The 22,796-nt window shown below is 35.5% G+C and overlaps 1 protein-coding gene across 6 annotated transcripts in view; it reads right to left on the bottom strand.

Annotated features, from left to right (window-relative positions):
* The window catches only part of Sntg1 (syntrophin gamma 1), an 807,695-nt gene that overhangs the window by 362,788 nt on the left and 422,111 nt on the right, over positions 1-22,796 (bottom strand). The window contains exons 3-4 of one of the 6 annotated variants that reach the window (XM_069990698.1): positions 18,637-18,703; positions 17,734-17,832 (exon numbers count right to left, since the gene is read on the bottom strand). The exons of 4 other annotated variants lie outside the window; for them this stretch is intronic. The gene's annotated coding sequence lies outside the window, so the exon portion shown is untranslated. The remainder of the gene's footprint in view (positions 1-17,733; positions 17,833-18,636; positions 18,704-22,796) is intronic. One more of the 6 variants, XM_069990699.1, reaches the window with a different exon arrangement.

Below are 22,796 nucleotides of genomic sequence, written 5' to 3'. Positions count from 1 at the left end.
ACATAAACAAAGAAATGTATGCCTTTTGGTGGGCATATCAAATCACCAGCATCATTCCCTTTGCGTTCGGGATTATGATAATGATGATGATGATGATGATGATGATGATGATGATGATGATGATGATGATGATGATGATGATGATGATGATAAGGGCTGCTAACTGAACACCTCACCAGTACATAACAAGTGAGCCAATCAGTAATCTTAAGTCGTTAATGTCAATTTGGAGACTCTGGCCAAAGAATATAGAATATTTCAAATCCTGAGACTAACATTTGAGGACGGGGTACTGCTGCTTCACACTACAGAATGACACTCAATGTAAAGTTTATGAATTTAACATTGGTCAGCATGGAAGTAAGGCCTACCATAAAAAGCAAAAACAAAATTACAAAAAAAAAAAGCAAATTGCTCAAATGAGATAAACAGAGCTAGGTCAATTCCCTGAACATTTTCATGGGCATCAATCTTACTAAAATATAATTAGAGGTCTTTGGATGTATTTCTCTATATATTGTACTCTCTCTGTAAATTGTTCATAGAGGGCTGGGAAGGTGGCTCAGTGGTAGAGCACTTGCCTTGCATACCTGAGGCCCTGGGTTCGATTCCTTAGCACCACATAAGCAAAAGAAAAAAAAGCCGGAAGTGGCGCTGTGGCTCAAGTAGTAGAGTGCTAGCCTTGAGCTGAAGAGCTGAGGGACAGCGCCCAGGCCCAGAGTTCAGGCCTCACGACCGGACCCCCCAAAAAAAATAATAATAAAAATTGTTCATAGAAACATGGTGAGTAAAGTGGTACATTGAATTTAGAAGTCTTCCATCTAACTTAGCAACTAGTCCTAGGTTGTGGAGATAGCCAATTTTATAGTGATAGTAGCATCCTAAGAAGCTCAGATACCCTGAAACTAATTGACAAGAATGATTGACCAAATAACAAAATATACATTTGAATATATTAGAATAGCAACATTTGCACCCATAATAAACAAATGTATCATGATGGGTTACCAAACCTATTATAACTACAAAAAGGTATATGCAAATAGAGTGCTTCACCAGAAAGAGTCCACGTACCCACAGGAAAGGATCATGACAAAAATAATTAAATGCCCTCTAGGCTTGTTTTTCTAGCTGACAAAACTAAAACCAATTTACCAATGCACAGTGATAGGTAAACCTGTCAATGAATTGCACAGAAATTCAGTACAAAAAATTAGACTGAGAAACTAAGAACAAAATTTGTTTGCATTTATTTATTCATTTCTTTTTGGCAGAACTGAGATTTGAACATAGGGCCTCATGCTTGCTAAGCCATTGCTCTATTATTTCAATGCCATTTAGATATTTTTACACAGGATTTTGTGATTTTTACTGAGATCCAATTTGAAGCACAATTCTCCTGTGGGTCACTATGCCTAGCTTGTTTTTTGGAGATAAGGTTTCATTAACTTTTTGGCCCAGGTTAACCTTGAATTAGTGCCCTTCTATTTTTGCCTTCTTAGTAGCTGAGAGTTCAGACAGGAACCACTGCATCCAGCCAAGAAGTCTCACTTATTTCAACAAACTAATTTCAAGGAAAAATAGAAAAGGGAGAAGAGAAGAAATCTCTCAATCAATCAATCAATCAATCTATCTATCTATCTATCTATCTATCTATATATTTAAATTTATCACATTATGTTATTAGGCAATTGTATTTAAATATACACAAGGTACATAAAATGAAGCAGGAGAATATCTACCAAAAATACATAAAGCAAAGGCATTATTTTAGTCCAAGAAAATTTAGACTAGTAAGAGATTAAACAAAATGATTTTTTATCTAACTTAAATGAAATGTAAATTAATATGAATCAGCTAATATTCATTGCAGACTTTTTACTTTTGTCTGATTCTGAGAAACCAATTAGAAAATAAGCATAAGTGAGAAATGGATATAATTATAAGTTAGTTTATTTAACATATGCACAATATGTAGACTTCCTATAAGAAAAACTGAAAATCTGATTCTGAGTGTAGGGTGATGACCTTAGAAGAGGCAAAGTACCAGTAGCTCACGGCTGAAATCCTAGCTACTCAGGAGGCTGAGATCTGAGGCTGAGATCTGAGGATTAAAGTTTGAAGCCACCCCAGGGTGGAAAAGTTATGGGTCTTATGTCTCCAATTAACCAGCAAATGATTGGAAGTAAGATGGTGGCTGACATGGTAAAGATCCAGCCTTGAGCTAAAAGGCTAAGGGACAACACCCAGGCCTTGAATTTAAGCCCCAGTACCAATTCATAAAAGCAAAAATAAAAAGGTCTGGGAGGGTAGGGTTATGAATGTAGATGAGTGAAGTCCCTAGACAGTGAAGTCCGAGTCCTAAGAGAGGAAAGTTAGGATAATTAGACCACTTCTTATTGCTGGAACTTATGCCTAGTCACAAGGTTACCTGTGCCTCATAGCCTCTCAGAATTTCTGTGGGCCATTTACTGTTGGTATGTCAGGTACTTCTAGAACTGGAGAATCTTTTGTGGCTACATTATTCCTGAACCACCAGTACATAATGGTAGAGAAAGAGAAGGAGCAGATGACTGGCCAATTTAAACTGGATTAGTTTTCTAGGGCTGTAATAACAACGCACCACATATAGAGTGGTGTAAGGTGCTAACATTTCTTATCTTTGTTCTGGAGGGAGTAATTTGGTATTTGAATGTTTCAGTAAGTATGGTCTCTCCTGAAGTCTCTTGTCTTTCCTCTGAATTCACTGGACTTTTCCACTGAGTTTGTCCCTGCTGCCTCTTTGTAGCTTCAAAGAGAGAAAAAGTTCTCAGGAGGACATTAGTGAGACCTGGATATTGGCACTCTTAAAAGATATTATTTTAACTCAATCATCTCTATAAATGTCTGTTTCTAAATACTGCACATTGGAGGAGCAAGGGTTAAAATAGTAGTGTCTATTTGGGATGAACATTTTTCAGCTCATAACATCTTTCAGAAAAATGAGTTGTATGAACATGCATGTGAGTAGTCACATGCAAACTGGGATCTGATTCAGTGTTGTCCTTGAGCAACTGGTGAAGAAACTAGGGGAATCTCGTAGAAAAAACACTATATTTTGTATATGGAAAAGACACTATGAACTGTGATGACCAGACAGCAGATGGGTAGCTTATTTATTCTCCAAATTACACAAAATAACTTTCATCTTTCTATACATTTTTCCAACATATTGTCATGCCCTGTCAAACAGCAGAATTATTTTCTGCCCCCTTGCAATTGGGTTGGAGTGTGTAACACCCTTGTTAAATACACTGCATGTTATCCAAGGCAACATCAAAGTACATCATGGACAATTTTCACTCCACTCCAAATAAATCTCCTTTTGTGCTTTGTCTTTTGGGTCACTTACACTTGGAATGCTAGGACCATACTGTGAAGATGTTCTGGCCAACAGGAAAGCCACATAGTAACAGTCTAGCCAATAACCTAAGGTAAGAGAGACTTCTCTGAAGAGGAAATAAGAAAGTCCAATAGACAAATGAAGAAATGCTCAACCTCTCTAGCCACAAAAGAAATGCAAATCAAAATCACATTGAGATTCCACCTCACCAAGTTAGAATGGCTGTAATCAAGAAATCTGATAACAACAGATGCTGGAGGGGATGTGGACAGAAGGGAACCCTACTGCGTTGTTGGTGGGAGGGTAAACTTGTTCAACCAGTCTGGAAAGCAGTATGGAGTTTCCTCAAAAGACTAAACATAGAGCTCCCCTATGACCCAGCAATCCCACTTCTGGGCATTTACCCAAATGACCACAAACAAGGCCGTTTTTAAAGCTACCAGCACAACTGTTTATTACAGCATTATTCTCCATAGCTAAGATACGGAACCAACTCAGATGCTCCTCAGTAGATGAATGGATCAAAAAATGTGGTGTGTGTTACATATACACACAATGGAATTCTGTTTCTATCAGAAAGAATGACAAAGCTGCATTTGTAAGGAAAAGTAAATACTTAATAAAATCATACTAAGTGAAGCAAGCCAGGCCCAAAGAAACATAGCCTTTATGATTTCCCTCATTTGTAATAATTAGTAGATGCCTAGGTCCTGGCAGAGAATCAGAATAGTTCAGTAGCTAGGTACATATGACTGACCATGCAAAATGATGCTAAGAGGAAAGAACTGCAAGACATGGACATAAGAAGTTTTTCCTTGTTGTTCTTAATGTACTATGTGACTTCTTGCTTTTTTGTGTGTTGTTCTTTCTTGTTGTCACTGTATTTGATGTTGGTATCCTAGGAATTATATATATGTATATATGTATATATATATACAATATGTATATATATACATGTATATATATATATATATATATATATATATATATATGAATTAGGGAAGGGAAGGGAATAACAAAATGGTGAGACAAAGGACAAGGAGGGAACCAATGCAACAGTGATATTCACAAGACAATATATTGAAAATGATATGTACAACTTGGAGGGGGATGGGAGAAGGAAAAGTGGGAGAAAAATGAAGGAGGAGGTAACAAGTTCAACAAGAAATGTACTTATTACCTTACTTGTGTGACCCTCTGCACATAACCCGACAATTAAAAAATACTAAAAATTAAAAAAAAAGAAAAAGGAAAAATTTCTCTCTATCGTTTTAGCCCGGAAAAGTAGGTACACAAACTCAGGTACAGTTCATAAACACTTTGACACAGAAATAAGAATAGTAATATTAAAAATAAATTTAAAGACAGATATGTTTGATTTATACATGATTTTCTAATTAATGCCTTGTAGTTTCTTAAGTCAGTGCTGATGATCGCCCTTTGTTTATCTTCCCATTTACATTCTAAATCTCTTTATTTCCTGGGTAGTCCAGTTTTTCCAAGTCTGACACCATGCCATTTCTAGTGGCTACCCATAATAAATTACTAGTGATTACATAATGAGGAGGAAAACCTTTCAGGAAAAAATATTTTCCATTGTCTTTGGTGGAGATTTTTTTTTATTTTTGTTAATTTGTTTGATTTTCATTTATTTATATTTTGTCTGTTGTGGGGCTTGAACTCTGGGCTTGGGCACTGTCCCTGTACTCTTCACCTCAAAGCAAGTGCTCTACCACTTGAGCCACAGCACCACTTCCCATTTTCTATTGGTTAATTGGAATTAAGAGTCTCATGGACTTTTCTGCCTGGGCTGGCTTTGAACCGTGATCCTCAAATCTCAGTCTCCTGAGTAGCTAGGATTGTAGGCATGAGCCACCGGTGCCCTGCTAATTTTCTTTTACATTTCAAATTCATTTTCTTTTTAAAATTTAATTTAATTTATTTAAAATTTAATTTTATTGTAAAGATGGTGTACAGAGAGGTTACAGTTACATGAGTAAGGCAATTAGTACATTACTTGTCGATCATTGTTACCCCTTCAGCATTATTCACCATAGCTAAGATATGGAACCAATCCAGATGCTCCTCAGTAGAAGACTGGATCAAGAGATTGTGATATATATATATATATATATATATATATATATATATATATGTACACATATATATGTATATATATGGATATATATATATGGATATGTATATATGGATATATATATGGATATATATATATGTGGTGGGATTCTATGCTTCCATCAGAAAGAATAACACTGCCCCATTTGTTATGAAATGGAAACACTTAGAAAAATCATATTAAGTGAAGTAAGCTACTCCCAAAGAAATTTAGGTCCCATGGTTTCCTTTATTTGAAATAATTAGTATATGTATAGGAGAATTTTAACAGATGAGCTGAAAAGCTCAAAAGTTATATACATATGACCATATAAGATGATGCTAAGTGAAATGAACCACCAGATATGGACACAAGACGTCTGTCTTTGTTGATGTTTTAAATGTATTATGTGATTTTTTTTGTGTTTCCTTTGTATATTCTTCCCCTTATGGAATATCCCCTGTTGTCACTATACTTGATACCCTGTATTTTGCATATACAAATTCATTTTCTAAAATTAGAATCCTAGCACTTTTTCAAAAAGACATCATGAAATAGGGATACAGGTGGACCCATTGCAACAATGAGATGTACAAGTCGTTATGTCAAAAAACTAACTTTACAACTTTGGCTGGGGTGTGGGGGAATGGAGGTGAAGGGGGAGATAGGAAGGGATAGGAAGGGGAAACAAAGGAGGAGGCAACAATGCTTGGTAAGAAATGTACTCATTATCTTGCCCATGTAATTGTAACCCTTCTATACAGTATTTTCACAATTAAAAAAAAAAAAAGGCATCATGGTGGATTTTACTTCTAGATTTATCAGCAGGTTCCTAACAGGTTGGATCACTTCTCTGAATTCACTTGCTTGAACAAAAATCAGACCACAGAATAACTCATGCTTTTTCCAACTCAAAAATAGTGAGGCTGTTAAATTTCTGTATGTACAGAGTACTCATCCTATGCTTACATTTGTCTATGAGTTTTGTATTTATAGAAGCAAAACAATATCATTGAATTTAAGTTTGCAAAACTACTACTATGAATGTGTTTTTTGGTTGGTCATGGTGTTTCCAACTCAAAAATAGTGAGGCTGTTAAATTTCTACATGTACAGAGTACTCATCCTATGCTTGCATTTGTGTATGAGTTTTGTATTTATAGAGGCAAAACAATATCATTAAATTTAAGTTTGCAAAACCACTACTATGAATGTATTTTTTGGTTGGTCATGTGGCTTGAATTCTGGGCCTGGGTGTTGTCTCTCAGCTCTTCATAGTGGCTTATTGGAGATAAGAGTCTCACAGATTTTCCTTCCTGGGCTGGCTTTGAACCCTGATCCTCAGATCTCAGCCTCCTGAGTAGCTAGGATTACAGGCATAAGCCACCAGCGCCCAGCATGAATGTATTTTTCTTTTTTATTCTTTCAAAACTGTTTTCACTTACATGGAGTATAATTAATCTGTAATTCTAACCACATACTTCTTAAGTTTCTATACTACATGCTATGGAATTTTTTTTAAAAGAGTGTGGGTGACAGATTTAAAGTGACCCAAAATCTGACCTAATTAGTCTTTGGGAGGTTAAAAGAGTAGATAGGTTTTAACTACTTATAGCCCAAACACTCTTCTCAAGATACATCTAGTTTTGCACTATGTTGAAAAACAATTTTTCCTATAAATCATATATGTAAAGAAGTATTTCTGGTATACATATACATCATTAGCTTCAGGTTTAGTCATAAACATATCTTGCTTTTAAAATAAGTAAGGTAATCACGTAGAGCATATTGCACATTAACTTCTGTTGAATTTTCATGTGTATATATATATATATATATACATATACATATATATTCAACAAGCTCATATGCATGTTTTATTGTCTTTAGATATTGATTATAGGTGGCAGCCTATAATTTATTAAAATTAATAATTAAATTTTATTTTTTATTTTATTGTAAGTGTGATGTCAGAGGGGTTACTGTTACATAAGTAAGGAAATGAATACATTTCTTGTCAAACACTGTTACCCCATCCCTTGTTTTCTCCCACCTTCCCTAGTCCTTGACTCTCCTCCCCCTATCCAAAGTTGTAAAACTTATTTCCAACATAATGTCTTGTGAGTATCAAGTATTGTAGCCTGTACTGTTGAAAGGATACACAGAATCTATTCTGGAAGCATTTAAACTTCTATATTCACACCTAAAATGATCAGTACAACAACAAAAAATGTTCTTTACAGATGTCTATTTATTCTTTAGAGCAGAAACAAGTTGTATATTTATTGTTGTTCTGCAAGTAATGACAAAATTGCTACTGTACTAATAACGATCATGCCATTCTTACTGCTGTCCAGAATATAAGAGAAGCCAGAATGAATTGTGGTTACAAAACAAATATTGCAATAATAAATTTAATCTAACATGATGGAAATGGGCAATCATGTCAAAACTATGTTTTGAAAATGGTCAGCTATTTGACTATTTTCTGGGACAGATAAAAATAAATAAAAACATATTTTTGATTGTTGTAAGCCTGGTAATCTTCCAAGAATTATGTTGGTATGTACCGTGTTTATTTGGAATTTCTCCATAAATTACCTCAATACAGCAAAGGCAGACCAGCATCATCTCTAATTAGGTGACAGTCCTGTCTCCTTTAAAACTTAACAAACTCCATTGGGCTCTAAGTTCCATTTCACTGGGAAGTTGAATTAAATGATTAATTTGGTTCATTTCAATGTGTTTTCTTTCTCTCCAATTGTGTAGTTCTTCCACTCTTCTAATGCAAATTTATTCTCAGGGTCTGAGAATGTAGCTCAGTGATAAAACACTTGTCTAGCATGCCCAAGGTCCTGAATCCAATCCCTTCTCCCCACATCACAAACAAAAACAAAAAGGAATTTTAAAAATTCTTAGCTGAATGTCTTATTTCTTGTCTCAGTTTTCACAAGTATCAATTCTTGAATCTATTAGCATTCATTTTATAAGGTTTAGCATAAAGTAGGACTCTTCTATAAGTATTTGTTGAATACATTTATATTGCTGAATAAATTATGACAAAGATGGATCCATAAATCTGGGTTTACAAACTGGGGAGAAAAGTGCCATTTATAACCTAATCAGAAAAAAAATAGACATTGTTTCTTCAATTCATATGTATGTCTTCATTGAATTCCATTTTTAACTTTCTTTTAGCAAACATACTACAGATGTATAATAAACCAAACATTGAAGAAAGTCTAGATCAGTTTTTAGCTTACAAAAATAAATAAAAAGAATATTGTGATTAAGTCACATGCCTCAAACCTTTCAGGACTGAAATCATTTTAAATAATCCGTGCATATATAAATTATTTTAAAGAAAATATACTTCACATATTTTATTATGAAAAAATCTCATGTAACAATACTCGATAGAAAATGTACTCATTACCTTACTCATGTAACTGTAACCCCTCTGTACAGTATCTTTACAAAAGTTATAAAAAAACAAAAAAATTCACATAAAAAAGAAAAGAAATCTCATGTGTTGGAAAATTATATTAGTATATTTAAGCCAGTAATATTTTGTGATACCTACCTACATGGATATCAATTTAAATAATGATGAATGAGCCATGAGGTTGCTTTTTTCTTATTTTAAATTAACATAAATTTGTAATAGTATGTGCTTTCGCTGTAAAGTTTTTATATACACAGTGCATGTTGGACAAATCTACCCATCTAATTCTCTCCCATACCTCCTCTTTGTCTTTCCCCATTTTCAGATAGTGTTTGATGGATTTCATATGACATACTCATATGCGTGTATTAAAAACGTTCAATCCTTTGTACCCCTCAGTGTCGCCTCTTTCCTAGCTCCTCCTACTTAGCTCCTCTTATACAGTCCTTATTTTATGTTCACATATAATCAAAATGTTTAGTGACAGAATGACAATTAATTCTGGAAGCTCAATGGTTTTTGCTCAGCCTTTGAGGGTGGGACAACTTATTTGAAATAATACCCACTCAAAATCAAGAAGAGAGGTCCACGAAGTTTAGTTCTATTCAGATACACTTCGCTAAATCAGTTGATACAGTGTTACATACGTATTTTAAACAACAGAATACATATTTGGGCAATATTTTCCTTTACTTTAATCACAATTAACCTGTGATCATTTCAAAGATGTGGTTAGCGTCAGCTTATGAGACATCTTGATTTTCCAAAGTGAACAACTTGTCACAAATTTTGATTAACTTATAAATTCTGTCTTTTAAAACTTTCCCACTGATATATTGGGCAGTTGTTTCTTTGAGGATTTGTAGTTGGGGGACTTTATTTTTTGAGTTCCAGGTATGCTTTAGATATGAGACCCTTGTCCATTGTATGGCTAGTGAAGATCTTCTCCCAATCCATGAGCTTTCTATTGATCTTGTCAGCTATGTCCTTTGCATTCAGAAGCTCTACAGCTTCATGCAATCCCATTTGTCCAAACTTTCTTTGATTTGTTGTGTTTCTGGATTTCTATTAAGAAAATTTTAGTCTGTGCCAAGGAGACCTAGGGTTTCTTCTATACCATCCTGTAATGTTTTCAGTGTGCTGCTTTGACTCTGAGGTCTTTGATCCATTTGGAGTTGATTCTGGTTCAGGGTGATATATAGGGATCTAGCTTTAGTTTTCTACAGGTGATTAACCAATTTTGCCAACACCATTTACTGCAGAGGCTATCTTTCTTCCATTCTATTCTTTTAGCTCCCATATCGAAAATTGGGTGGTTATAGTTCAGTGGGTTCATTTCTGGGTTTTCAATTCTACTCTATTGGTCCTGAGGTCTCTTCTTGTGCCAATATCAAGCTGTTTTGATTACTATGGCTTTGTAGTAGAGTTTGAAATTTGGTATTGGTATTCCTCTAGCACTGTTCTTTCTGTTAAGGATGATTTTTGCTATTCAGGGTCTTTTATTGTTCCATATGAATTTTTGGATTGTTTCTTCTATTTCCTTGAAGAAAGAGGCTGGAATATTGACAGGTATCACATTGAATTTGTAGATAGCCTTGGGCAGTATTGCCATTTCTCTGAACAGGAAATAAGAAATAGACACATGAAGAAATGCTCAACCTCTCTAGCCATAAAAGAAATGCAAAGCAAAACAACATTGAGATTCCAACTCATCCCAGTTACAAAGGCTATAATCAAGAACTCTAACAACAACAGATGCTACAGGGGATGTGGACAGAAGGGAACTCTACTGCATTGTTGGTGGTAGTGTAAACTTGTTCATCCACTTTGGAAAGCAGTATGGAAGTTCCTCAAAAGACTCCACATAGAGCCTCCCATATGACCCAGCAATCCCACTTTTGAGCATTTACCCTAATGATCACAAACACAGCCATACTAAAGCTAGCAGCACAACTATGTTTAATGCAGCATTATTTAATATAGCTAATATAGGGAACCAAACCAGATGCCCCTCAGTAGATGAATGGATCAAGAAAATGTGGTATATACAAACAATGGAATGATGTTGCCCATTTGTTAGGAAATGGAAAGACTGGAAAAAATATATTAAGTGAAGTAAGCTAGGCCCAGAGAAACATAAGTCCCATGGATTTTCTTATTTGAAATAAGTAGTATATGTCTGGGACAAGTAGAAAAGGTCAAAAGCAATGTACATATGACCAGAGAAGGTGAGTTAAACAAAATGAACCCCAAGATAGGGACACAAGTGTGTTTTTTTAATTTTTCTTTCTTGCTATTGTGTCTAATGTATTTATAAGTACCATGTGTGTTTTATTTTGTTGCTTTGTATGTCCCTTCCCCATGGTATAACCCCTGTTTTCACTGTATTTGATGTTGGTATAATTTGGGGAGGGGAAGGGAAAAAACAAAATGTTTAAATAGGGATACAGGTTGACCCATTGCAACAATGAGATGTAGAAGACACTATGTTGAAAAATGATCTTTACTATTTAGCCTGGACCGGTGCGGGGGGGGGGGTGGGCAGGGGGAATGGTTGGGGAAAAACGATGGAGGAGGCAACAATCCTTGATAAGAAATGTACTTATTATCTTGCTCATGTAACTGTAACCACTCTGTACAGTATTGTCACAATAAAAAAAATCTTATTAAAAATTGAGTTTAGTTGCATATATACATAACAGTGGATCAGAAAGCACAGAATGATGTTCAGTTCACAGATTTCAATGCTTATACCTACTTGTACTAGTGTAATGCCATTGTTACAAATTATTAGTGCTCAGTGAAGGTCATAGTTAAGATTAAGTTATGTTCTCTATAAAATAAACACACCTGTATCGCTAAGGATTGTATGTGCTTGTGTGTGTGTGTGTGTGTGTGTGTGTGTTTACTGATTGTATGAATACTAGAACTTGAACTCAGTTCTGTGAACTCTTGTTTGGCTTTTTCACTCTAGCTGGAGCTCTACTACTTAAGCCACATACGCACTTCCAGTATTTTGATGGTTAATTGAAGATAAGAATCTCAAGCACTTTTCTGACAAGGCTGGCTTCCAATCTTGATTCTCAGCTCTCAGCTTCTTGAGTATCTAGGCTTACAAAAGTGATCCCCCAGCACTAACTCTTCAATAGATTTTAGCAAATGTGTTACACAATTTTTCTACCACTCTAATACATATAGCATGTTTCATTGCCTTAAAAAAATCCAGTGATCAAGATTTACTTCTCCTAGCTTCCTTCAATCCCCTGGAAAACACCTTAATATTATTTCTATAGTTCTGCCTTTCCTTAAATGTTCTATAATTCCAATCATTCAATACAGCCTTACAGACTTATTTTTGTTTTAATTTAGAAATAAGCCTTCAAGGTCACTCCTTGGCTTTGTATGACTTGATAGACGTGTATTGCTGAATATAATCCAATCTATAGATGTGTCTGTTTTTTATCTTTCACTTATAGGAGAACATCTTGGTTGGTGATAGTTTGGGGGAATTAAGCCTTTTAGAAGAATTCATGCATAGGTATTAGTATAGACAGAAGCTTTCAACTTGTTGGGGTAAATATGAATACCATGAAGCTGAATTCTATGGTAAAAGAAAAACAACAACACAACACAACACACACACACACACACACACACACACACACACACACACACACACAACATGCTTTGTTTTGTCAAAATAGATCTATTGCCATATATCCTGGTTGTGTCTTTTTTTTCTAGCTGCAATGTTAAAATCTTGTTTATACTAAATATACTCATAAATAATTGGAACTTTCAGGGCTTGGATTTCTGTCTTTCCAATAGGTGTAAAGAGACAGCTCAGTGTTTCATATTGCAATTATCTAATGTGCTTATTTTCCATCTTTACATCATCTTTGGTGTTTTTCTCAGATGTTTTGCCCATTTTTTAAATTAAGAAGATATATGTTTATTTTTCTATTGTGAAAATACTGTACAGAGGGGTTACAATTACATCGGCAAGATGAGTACATTTCTTATCAAGCATTGTAGCCTCCTCCTTTGTTTCCCTTTCCCATCCCTTCCCTTCCTCACCTTAACCCCCCACCCAATCACCCCCCTCCCACACCAAAGTTGTAAAGTTTGTTTTCGACATAATGACTTATACATCTCATTGTTGCAATGGGTCCACCTGTATTCCTATTTAAACGATTTGTTTTCCCCTTCCCCTCCACAAAACAGTAGATGAATGGATCAAGAAAATGTGGTATATATACACAATGGAATTGTATGCCTCCATCAGAAAGAATGACATTGTCCCATTTGTTAGGAAATGGAAAGGCTAGGAAAAAATTATATTTAGTGAAGTAAGGCAGTCCCAAAGAAACATAGGTCCAATGGTTTCCCTTAACTGCAATATCTAATATATGTCTGAGTCAAGCAGAAAAGGTCAGTTGATGTTAGGGAAATGAACCCTAAGATATGTATTCAAATGTTTTTTTTTTCTTTCGTGCGATTGTTTCTAACACATTTATAAGATTATTTATTTTTGTTGGTCTTGGGGCCTGAACTCTGGGCCTGGGTGCTGTCCCTCAGCACTTCAGCTCAAGGCTACCACTTGAGCCACAGCGCCACTTCCTTCTTTTTCTGCTTATGTGGTGTTGAGGAATAGAACCCAGTGCCTCATGCATGCAAGACAAGCACTCTATCACTGAGCCACCTTCCCAGCCTGAGGATTTATTTATTAATTTATATATTTATTTTTAAATTTTAAGCATTCATTGTACATTTTGGATGAGTCCACCAACTTTATCTTCCTCAACCTGGCATATTTTCCTATTCTCATGATAGTGATTTTCACAGAGCCCAAGAGCTTAATTTTAATGAAGTCCAAATGATCAATATTTCTTATCTCCGGTCATGCTTTCAGAGTTGCAACTAAAATCAGGGACACCTATAAGTTCTCCTAGACTATCTTATGGATGTAGTAGTTCTGTGTTGTGGTTTTGGGTTTATAATTCATTTTGAATTAATTTTTGTGACAGTTGTAAGAAATATATTTACATTTTGTGTTCAGTTGGCATAGCTTACTTATTGTAAAGATCATCCATTCTTCTGGGCCTCAGTAAGCATTGGTGGCTCACGCCTGTAATCCTAGCTACTCAGGAGGCTGAGATCTGAGGATTGTGGTTCAAAGCCAGCCTGGGCAGGAAAGTCCATGAGACTCTTCTCTCCACCAGAAAACCAGAGGTGGCACTGTAGCTCAAGCAGTAGAGCACTCACCTTGAGCTAAATAGCACAGGGACAGCGCCCAAGCCCAGAGTTCAAGCCCCATGACTGACCAAAAAAAAAAAAGATTATCCATTCTAATAGCTTATTCTCCATTGTGCAGGCCTATTTTCTATTTCTGGCTGCTGGTTTTTGGTACATTGATCATTATATCTATTCTTTTTCCAATACTACAAAGCCTGGATTAATACAGGTTTATATAGCTTTATGTTTCATTATATTTTGTTGACTATTCTGAGTCTTTCACTTTCTATATTTGTTTTATAACCAGTTCAGTCATATGACAAAATACCTTGCTGAAACTTTTTATTGAGATTGTGTTGAAGCTATGGGTCAGTTTAGAAAGAGCTATCATCTTAACCATATTGAGTATTCTCATCATGAACATGAAATAGCTCTTCATGTAGTTGCATTTTCCTTAATTTCTTCTCTCAAAGCTTTATATTTTCCCTAGTATACATCCTGCACTTATTTTTCATCACTTTCATCTAAGTATATAAATTTATTTTTCATAATATCTTTTACCTTTAACCTATTTATATCTACATAAAGTAGAATTTTTGTCCACAGCATGTAAGTGAATCTTGGTGGGTTATTTTTTGTTGTTGTTGGGTTTTTTTGGTGTTTTTTTTTTTTTTGATGATGATTCTGGGCCTTAAAATTATTTTCTTAAGGAAAGTGCTCTACCAATTGAGCCATAGCTCCACTTTGGCTTTTTTTTTTGTTGTAGTTTATTGGAGATAAGGATCTCACAAACTTTCCTGCCCTGGATGGCTTCAAACTGGGACCCTGAGATTTCAGCTCTTGAATAGCTAAGATTTCAGGTGCAAGCTTGAGTCTGGTTTATTTTTACCTGTTCTGACAGCCCATTGTTTAATTGCTATATTTAGATTTTTCTCCTCCAAAAACATTGTTGGAATAGATGGCTTTATAGGTACCATGCTTGTATTTGTTTACCATTTGTGCATTTTAAATTCATAATCTTTTGTCTTATTAAATTTAAACTGAGCTTTTGTGTTTCCGTTTTTCCTTCCCTTAATCATATCAACTTTGTTTATTTTTAAAAGTATTGTAGTGGTTTCCCTAGTGTTCATACTGTACATGAATGTCTAATGTAAGGATGCCTGGAAATAATACTACACAGCTCATTGATAGAGCAGATGTCTTGTGACATATTTTCTACAGTTCTGCCTTCCTGTTCCTTAGAACAGTACTGTCATTGATTTGACTAGCCACAATCCATGATATAATTGCAATTACTTTTCACACAGAACTTTTAAGTAAATATAAGCAAAATAAATGATATTATTACAACATCATTTAATCCTCATTTGACACCTACTCTCTCCGCAGAGAGGCAGAGATACAGTTTGCTCATCTATCTCATTTTCTTTCCCTCTGACAAAACTTTCATGCTTTCTGACAGGCAGGTCTGCTGGCAACATACTAAGGTAATTTTTTTGTTTCTTCTCTCCTTTTGCTCTTGCAAGTTATTACATTTTCTTTCACATTCCTTAGCATACTGTATTTAGTTTACATCATAGGCTGAACATCTCAAGTTCTCTGCCATAATGAAGTTCTGGTTATGTCACTTTGTCTCTTTATATTTTGCTATTGTTGGTTAGTTTCTGCATATTTTTGAAAGCCATGCCCGACATGTTGGTCAAGAGCAAGTGACATAAATAGTACATTGTCATAAATTCTGAGGTTTTCTGGGTGAGAACTAAGCTATGTTTACTGCTTGCCAGAGCTGTTGCTGCAGTTGCTGTTGATTGGGTTTCAGTTTCCTCTCCAGTCCTGTTTGTCTCCATTATCATGCTTGACTTTCCTTGCCAACATCTTTGTAACTAAAATTTTTTCCTTGTAATGTTTTCTTTCAGTTGTTTTCCACTATTATCATGATGGGGAGGTGGCTGGTAGTAGGGTGGTAAGACATGGGAGAAACAGCATTCCATATAATCCTCTGATGCTCTCAGACTTTAAGTCAGCCTATGTCCCTGGTCTGTGACCATCAGGTGATCTTCTCCGCTTTTCTCTCACCCTTTCTGTAAAACAGGAACGGATGAAGAGTCTGGAGATACACACTTCCTTTTTGTATGTTGGTTGAGCTCTAATAAACAACTTACCTCGTGGAGAGACATTTATAAAATAAAATAGGATGTTTCAAGTGTATTTTGAAATGTTTATCTTTCTACTTGCACCACAGAAATTAGGTAAAATAATTTCCTCTTGGTTTTATCTTGATGACTTGGTGTGTTTCCTGCAGAAAAACCCCTGAAATAACAATGGCTCTTCCAGAATTACCCTGTAGGCAGTGTTATTCCCAAGCTAGTGTACTCTGAGCTCCAGCAACTGGTCAGTCATGGCTTAAATTCCCCTGTGGTCTATTGGCTCCAACAGTTTCCTACTCATGGTAAGCTGCAAATCTCTGTGTTCACTTGATTTTTCTCTATTTTGGCAGTTTGCTCTGTGAACACAGGTTTCTAATATATCTGAGAAGAGTGGTTGATTTACAGTTTTTCACCTCTTCTTGCTCTAAGGAGAATGATAGCTGCCAACCCTTTTTCATGTCAGAGCCAAGGCAGCATCCTGAAACTTCAATTTTACAACCTGATGAATCTCAAGGAAATGAATGTCAGCAATACCTTTTCCACAGAGACCTTGTAAAGATAAAAAGTACTTTTACTCTTAAAGTAATGATAGTAGTGTGTGACAAATAGTATATGTCAATAAAAGCAGTTATTCCCTTTAATAATGTTGCTATTAAGAGACAAAAAATTAGGAAGGACAAAGTCTGTAGACAGACTGTTCTGCGTGTCCTTCAGTCATAATCTCAGAGCTCTGTCCTGATCACTGCCTTGGCTTCCTCTCTGACAATGCCTATTCCTAGTATATATTTTCATAACTAAGTGACACAAATTTGAATGCTGAAAGGGCTGACACTGATCAAAATGCATTGTATTCACAAACTGTTTTGTTAAATGCCAACTCCTTGTACAACTACTCGAATATAATAAAACTTTCAAAAGTGACACAAAGTCACAGTTTTGCTTCTACCATACAAACTCTGTGGGTTTATAACAGCATGTATGAAGCTTTGATGAGGCTGCTTGTTCACAGACATATTCTATATCTAATGGACACAAATTTTAACTGTGGTTCTTTTGATACTTAGTATTTGCTGCAAAAAGGAGAGAAAGAAAAGATTATAATTCCTTGTGACTTCTGCAGTTAGCCAAGGCCACAGCCTGAGTTTCAGCAAATGGCTATGTTCCCAATTCTATGCTCAATGCAAAAAATCCTCACAACATACACCCTTCAGAAGCAAAGGAAGAAAAAGCAAAGAAGAGAAAGAATAGATTTGTCATTTTAGCACTGCTTACACTAATATAGCTATCTTTTCCAAGAAGTGATATAATCCCACAGGAATAAAATTAAATTAAATATAACACAGTAGAGCTGTCATAGTGTTTTGGCAATAGCAACATTTTAGCTGATATTCCAAGGCTACAAATACAGTGACCTGTTATGTAGAAGGTATGGCTGGATGGAGATGACTCGGGATGATCCATGTGGACCCTGTCCAACCTCAGGAGCCTTTAAAACCAGGAACCTTCTCCATCTGGAATCATAGAAATGATGCAGAACAGGAGGTTGGACAGTTTCCCAGTGTATGAATGGAATGCAAGATTACTGATTCTGAGAGTAGGAACTATGAGCACAGGAGGAGTTGTCACAGAGCCAAGGCAGGTATATAGCTCATGGCCAGTAAAAAATAAAGGACCTCTGTTGTGTAAGTCACAGAAAACCAAATTTGCCAACAACTAGATTGAATTTAGAAGCAAATATTTCTGCAGATCCTCAATGAAATGTTGTACAAATAATAAACTCTGCTCCCATGTACAAAAATGTTGTACATGGGAACAGAGTTTTCTGAGATACAAAACTTAGAACCATGTGAAACCATGTTGCAGACCCAAACTTCTGAAAAACAAAATTATAAGACCATATGATTTGAATATTCATGACCTAATGACCACCTTTTCAACAAATATCTGTGACTCTTAATTATTTTGTAGATCCCACACTATGTACTGGGATATTGCAGAGAAAAAATAGCTTCCTTTATGAAAATTACAATGGAGCCAAAGCCTCAGGCAATAACACATTCTCACAAGTAACTGCAATTTACAAATTAGAGTACCTGTGAGTGGAGGAGCTGGATGCAATGAAGAAGCACATTGTGGAAGATGTAGAGATTGAAAAAGACACATCTGAATGAGTGCCATTCAATATATTCTAAAAGTTATTTTTCAGTTTCTTCTGCCACTGAATCCTTCTAACATACAATAAAAGCTCATTTTTCTTTACTCTTTCATAAGAATCTGGATTAAAAGAGATTAAGTAGTTTGTCCAGGTTACCTACCAACTGATACTTCCTGATTTTGAACTGTTTTGTCAGCCTTCTACCATTTGATCTAGTCGCTGTAGACCTGAGGTGAGATGAAAATGAAAAACATTTAGCCATATGAACAATGAGGCAGTGTTTCTCATTGCAAGCAGAGCAACAAAATGCAAGGCAAACCTTAGGTAGAAGATGTGGGATTAGACTTCCCTAATTATGCTTTTCCCTCAGAGGAGATTCTGAAAGAAGCTCAATTTTATTATGCTATGGTTTGTACTAGTTTTCCATTGCTGCCACAGCAAATAACCTCAAACTTTGTGGCTTTACAACTCTTCTTGATTCATTAAAAATTCATATAATTCTATAGTAGTATAAATGGGATCATGACTCAAGGCCTCAGAGCGTAAGTAAAATAGTAAATTCTCCAGACAAAATACATCTGGAATCCTTTCCATGTGATTTGTAAATAGGTGGTAGCCCCCTTTGACAATCATGTTGTCAATAAGTCTCAGTTTCTTAGCTGGACTTTAGGGAAAACCACTTAGTTACAAAAGGCTTCCTCTCTTGCTATTCTCACATTTCCTTATGACGTGGTAGCATTGAAAACTTATACAACTCCTCCCATTTGCCCATTTATATTTTTTTCTCAAGTCTCTACCACCAGCTACAGAAAACTCCCTTCAATAAATTCAATAAATTCAATAATAATTTTCCTACTCCATGTTATGAAACTTATTGTGGGAGTCAAAATATCCTGTTACCAAATTGTTTCCACTCTCAAGGAGAAAGACTATGAAAGATGACAGGACATTAAATTTATTACTATATTTCTAAGTGCTCCATTGTTTGTATTGTTGTTGTGGTGGTTGTTGTTGTTTTTCATTTTAATAATAAAAGAGAATGTAGGGTATAGGAAAACATGAAGTTAGCTTTGGAAGGGATGAGGACACAGAAAGTTCAGAATCATTGCTATATTGTTGGATCAAGTTTCTAAAATAGTGGTGACATTTGCTAATATATAAACCCTGGCTTTCAGCATCATATTCATAAAACACATCATTCCTTTTTACAAATGATGTACATTATGTGTACAACACAAACAAGGTTATATGTATTCATGTGATAATTTAATGGAAGTTCTGGAAGCATAATTGATATCTAGCTGTTCTATGAATCATCCTTGCTTTGTTTCTTCATTTTTTCTTAAAAGTGAATTATACTTGTTTCTGAAAACACAATTCCTTGGCTAGTTCATCATTTTCCATCAAGAGAAAGAAACATAAAGAATGTTTGGAAACTATGCTAGTTTCATGAAGATCATTTTTCTGTACATGTCTGACATTGTCATTCTCAAAAGAACTAAAAAGAAAGATTTTGTAGCTACAATAACAACAAAAATAGGTTTGTTCCCTTTCTACAAAATGTTTGCTTATTGTTAGGCAATATGGTTTTCAATAATACCAGGAGGGCTGGGAAGGTGGCTCAGTGGTAGAGCGCTTGCCTTGCATCCCTGAGTCCATGGGTTCTATTCTTCAGCACCACATAAGCAAAAAAAAAAAAAAAAAGAATAAAAGCTGGAAATAGCGCTATGGCTCAAGTGATAGAGCACTAGCCTTGAGCTGAAGAGATGAGGGACAGTGCCCAGGCCCAGAGTTCAGGCCCCACGACCAGATCCCCCCCCAAAAAAAATAATACCAGGAAACAGGACAGTGTGATTATTACAAAAAATGGCAAAAGGTGTTTTCGATAAGCACAGATATAGGGGAATATTGTCAGAAAGAAACCTATTCAGTTAGACTTTCAGACTATTTAATAATGAATAACGTATAAGGTAAGCAAATGAAGAACATATAAAACACACACATATATACATATATATCAGGAAAATACTCACAAAATAAACAGATAAGTATTCAATATGTATCAGTTACCACTAAGTAGACTTGAAAACTATTAATTTATCTTTCTCCATAGCAACCTTGTGAGACTCTCTTATGAACCTTGTTTAATAACTTATGAGTCATTTGCAGACAGAGGTGGTAGGACTGGGGTTAGAGCCCAGAACTGTGAGGCCAGAGCTTGCCCTTTCCAACTGCTGTCTAGAAGTGCATTGCCTTAATCATCGTTTAAATACAAAACCACCTACACTAAATAACTCTGAACATTCTCAAAGAAGTGAGACCAAAGAAGCATATTCTTAGGAGATGATTACAAAGGCTCAATAGCTATGTGCATATGAGCATACAAAATGATGCTTATCAAAATGATCATTTTTATTTTACTTTTTGTGTTTTTTTTCTCCTTTTGTTGTTATTTTTTTACTTCTGTACCTTTTGTTTTATATGTACGTTTATATGATTTGGGGAGGGGAAGTGGAAGCACAGAAATAATGAGACAAAGGGTGAACAAAGGCAGTTGTGATACTCACTAGACACTGTTGAAAATGAATTATACAACTTTTGGGAAAGGAGAGTCAGGAAAGAAAAACTTGGAAGGAAAAACTTGGAGAAAATGAGAGAAGAGGTGTCATAGCTCAAAAGGAAATGTACTCATTACCTTACCTATGTAACTGTAACCCATTCTGTAACCTTTACAAAATCCTTTAGATCTGAATCCTAGGAAAAATTAGTCTAGCATCAAGAAATATTCAATTTTCACAAATTTTGTTATGTTTTGTTTATGTTATAGCTCACAAATTGTTTTTTTCTTGGTTTGTGGTGCCACACAATGGTGGAGCTTGCGTAGTAATCCACCAACCCTGGGTCTGCTCATTAGAACCAAAAGGCTCCTGCTTCTTCCCTCATTATTTTATTATATTGTATTGTATTTTGTCTTTATTTATTTTGTGAGATCCCATTCTCTTACTATCATTTTAGTTGATGCTATAGACAGTATCTTTAGAAGTGAAACTACATTAAACCACTGCTGGTTTGGCTTCAAATAGAAAAGGTTTGTACTGGGTTACATGCTCCGTGCACAGCCCTTGTCAAATGAAGACATTGGTCCTGAGAACACAGCAATTGTACTAGAAAAGAAAGTGACTATTCCCATTGTGCTGTTCTATGGTGCAACACTTTCTGGTGACATTCCAATCATTTCACATTGAGTTCCTCCAACGCCCTGACATTAAAGGAGCCAGTGCTCTGTCCTTGCACTTGAAAGTCTGCGTGGAACCTATTCTGTTGACAATGGGGGTAAACTGCTGTCAAAGATTTTATTCTAATTTTAGAGGCAGATGACAGCCCCAATGGCCAGATGTTAACAATAGACAATAGGAGATATTGGCATAATAGCAGATTCCATGGGAAATAGTGCAGATAGTCCAATAGTACCTACACTTTTAAATATTTCAATATTTTATTATTTAAATAGGCTTGGTTCCTATCTTAGCAGATTTCATTGTATTATTAGTTATAAAGATCAGCTATATAAAGTTTCCTAATCCAGGCTTAATGTATTTTGTTCTAAATACTCCATTCTTTCTAATATTAAAGGCAACTAAGCACTAAAGGAGAGTTGGTAAATGAAAGGCTAGAGGACCAAGGATTTCTCTACATTATGTGCTCTCCCCAATACTAGAAATCAAACTTAGGGCTTTGTACTCACTTGGCTTTTTTTTTTTTTACAGCTGGTGTTCTACCACTTGAGCCACACCTCCAGCCCAGCTTTGTATTGGTTATTTGGAGACAGAATATTATGGGCATTTCTGTCTTCATTAGCTTTGAGCTGAACTATGATCTTCCAGATCGCTGGCTCATGAATAACGAGGATCACAAGCATGAGCAACAAGCACAAGGCTGTACTTCACTAAGTTCTTAACTGTTTGAAATCCAAATTTTCTTCTGAAAATGAAATTATTGCATTAATCACATCTTAAAAGTAATAAGTGTGTAATAAATAGATTCCTTGGCACATATGTAACAAGCTAAGCCATTAGAATGGATTTAATGAAGAGAATTTCTCAGATGGAATAAAATTTGCTGCTTCCTGGATGCCTAGCTGAAGAATAAGCACATTATCCCTCCTGTGTGTCAGGAACGTTGGAAGAGGTAGTGAATTTGCAAGCTACCAGTGGATCTAGGATGCCAGGTTCATCTCTATAATTCTGTTTCTGATGATACATTTGTTGTTTTTTGTCATTTTCATCTTCCTCTTTACTATGATGTAATTGTGACATGGAT

This window comes from Dipodomys merriami, unplaced genomic scaffold, assembly GCF_024711535.1.
Source record: "Dipodomys merriami isolate MVZ:Mamm:240054 unplaced genomic scaffold, mDipMer1.0.p SCAF_4, whole genome shotgun sequence".
NCBI classification, from domain to species: domain Eukaryota; kingdom Metazoa; phylum Chordata; class Mammalia; order Rodentia; family Heteromyidae; genus Dipodomys; species Dipodomys merriami.
This window is presented reverse-complemented; position numbering and strand designations above follow the sequence as displayed.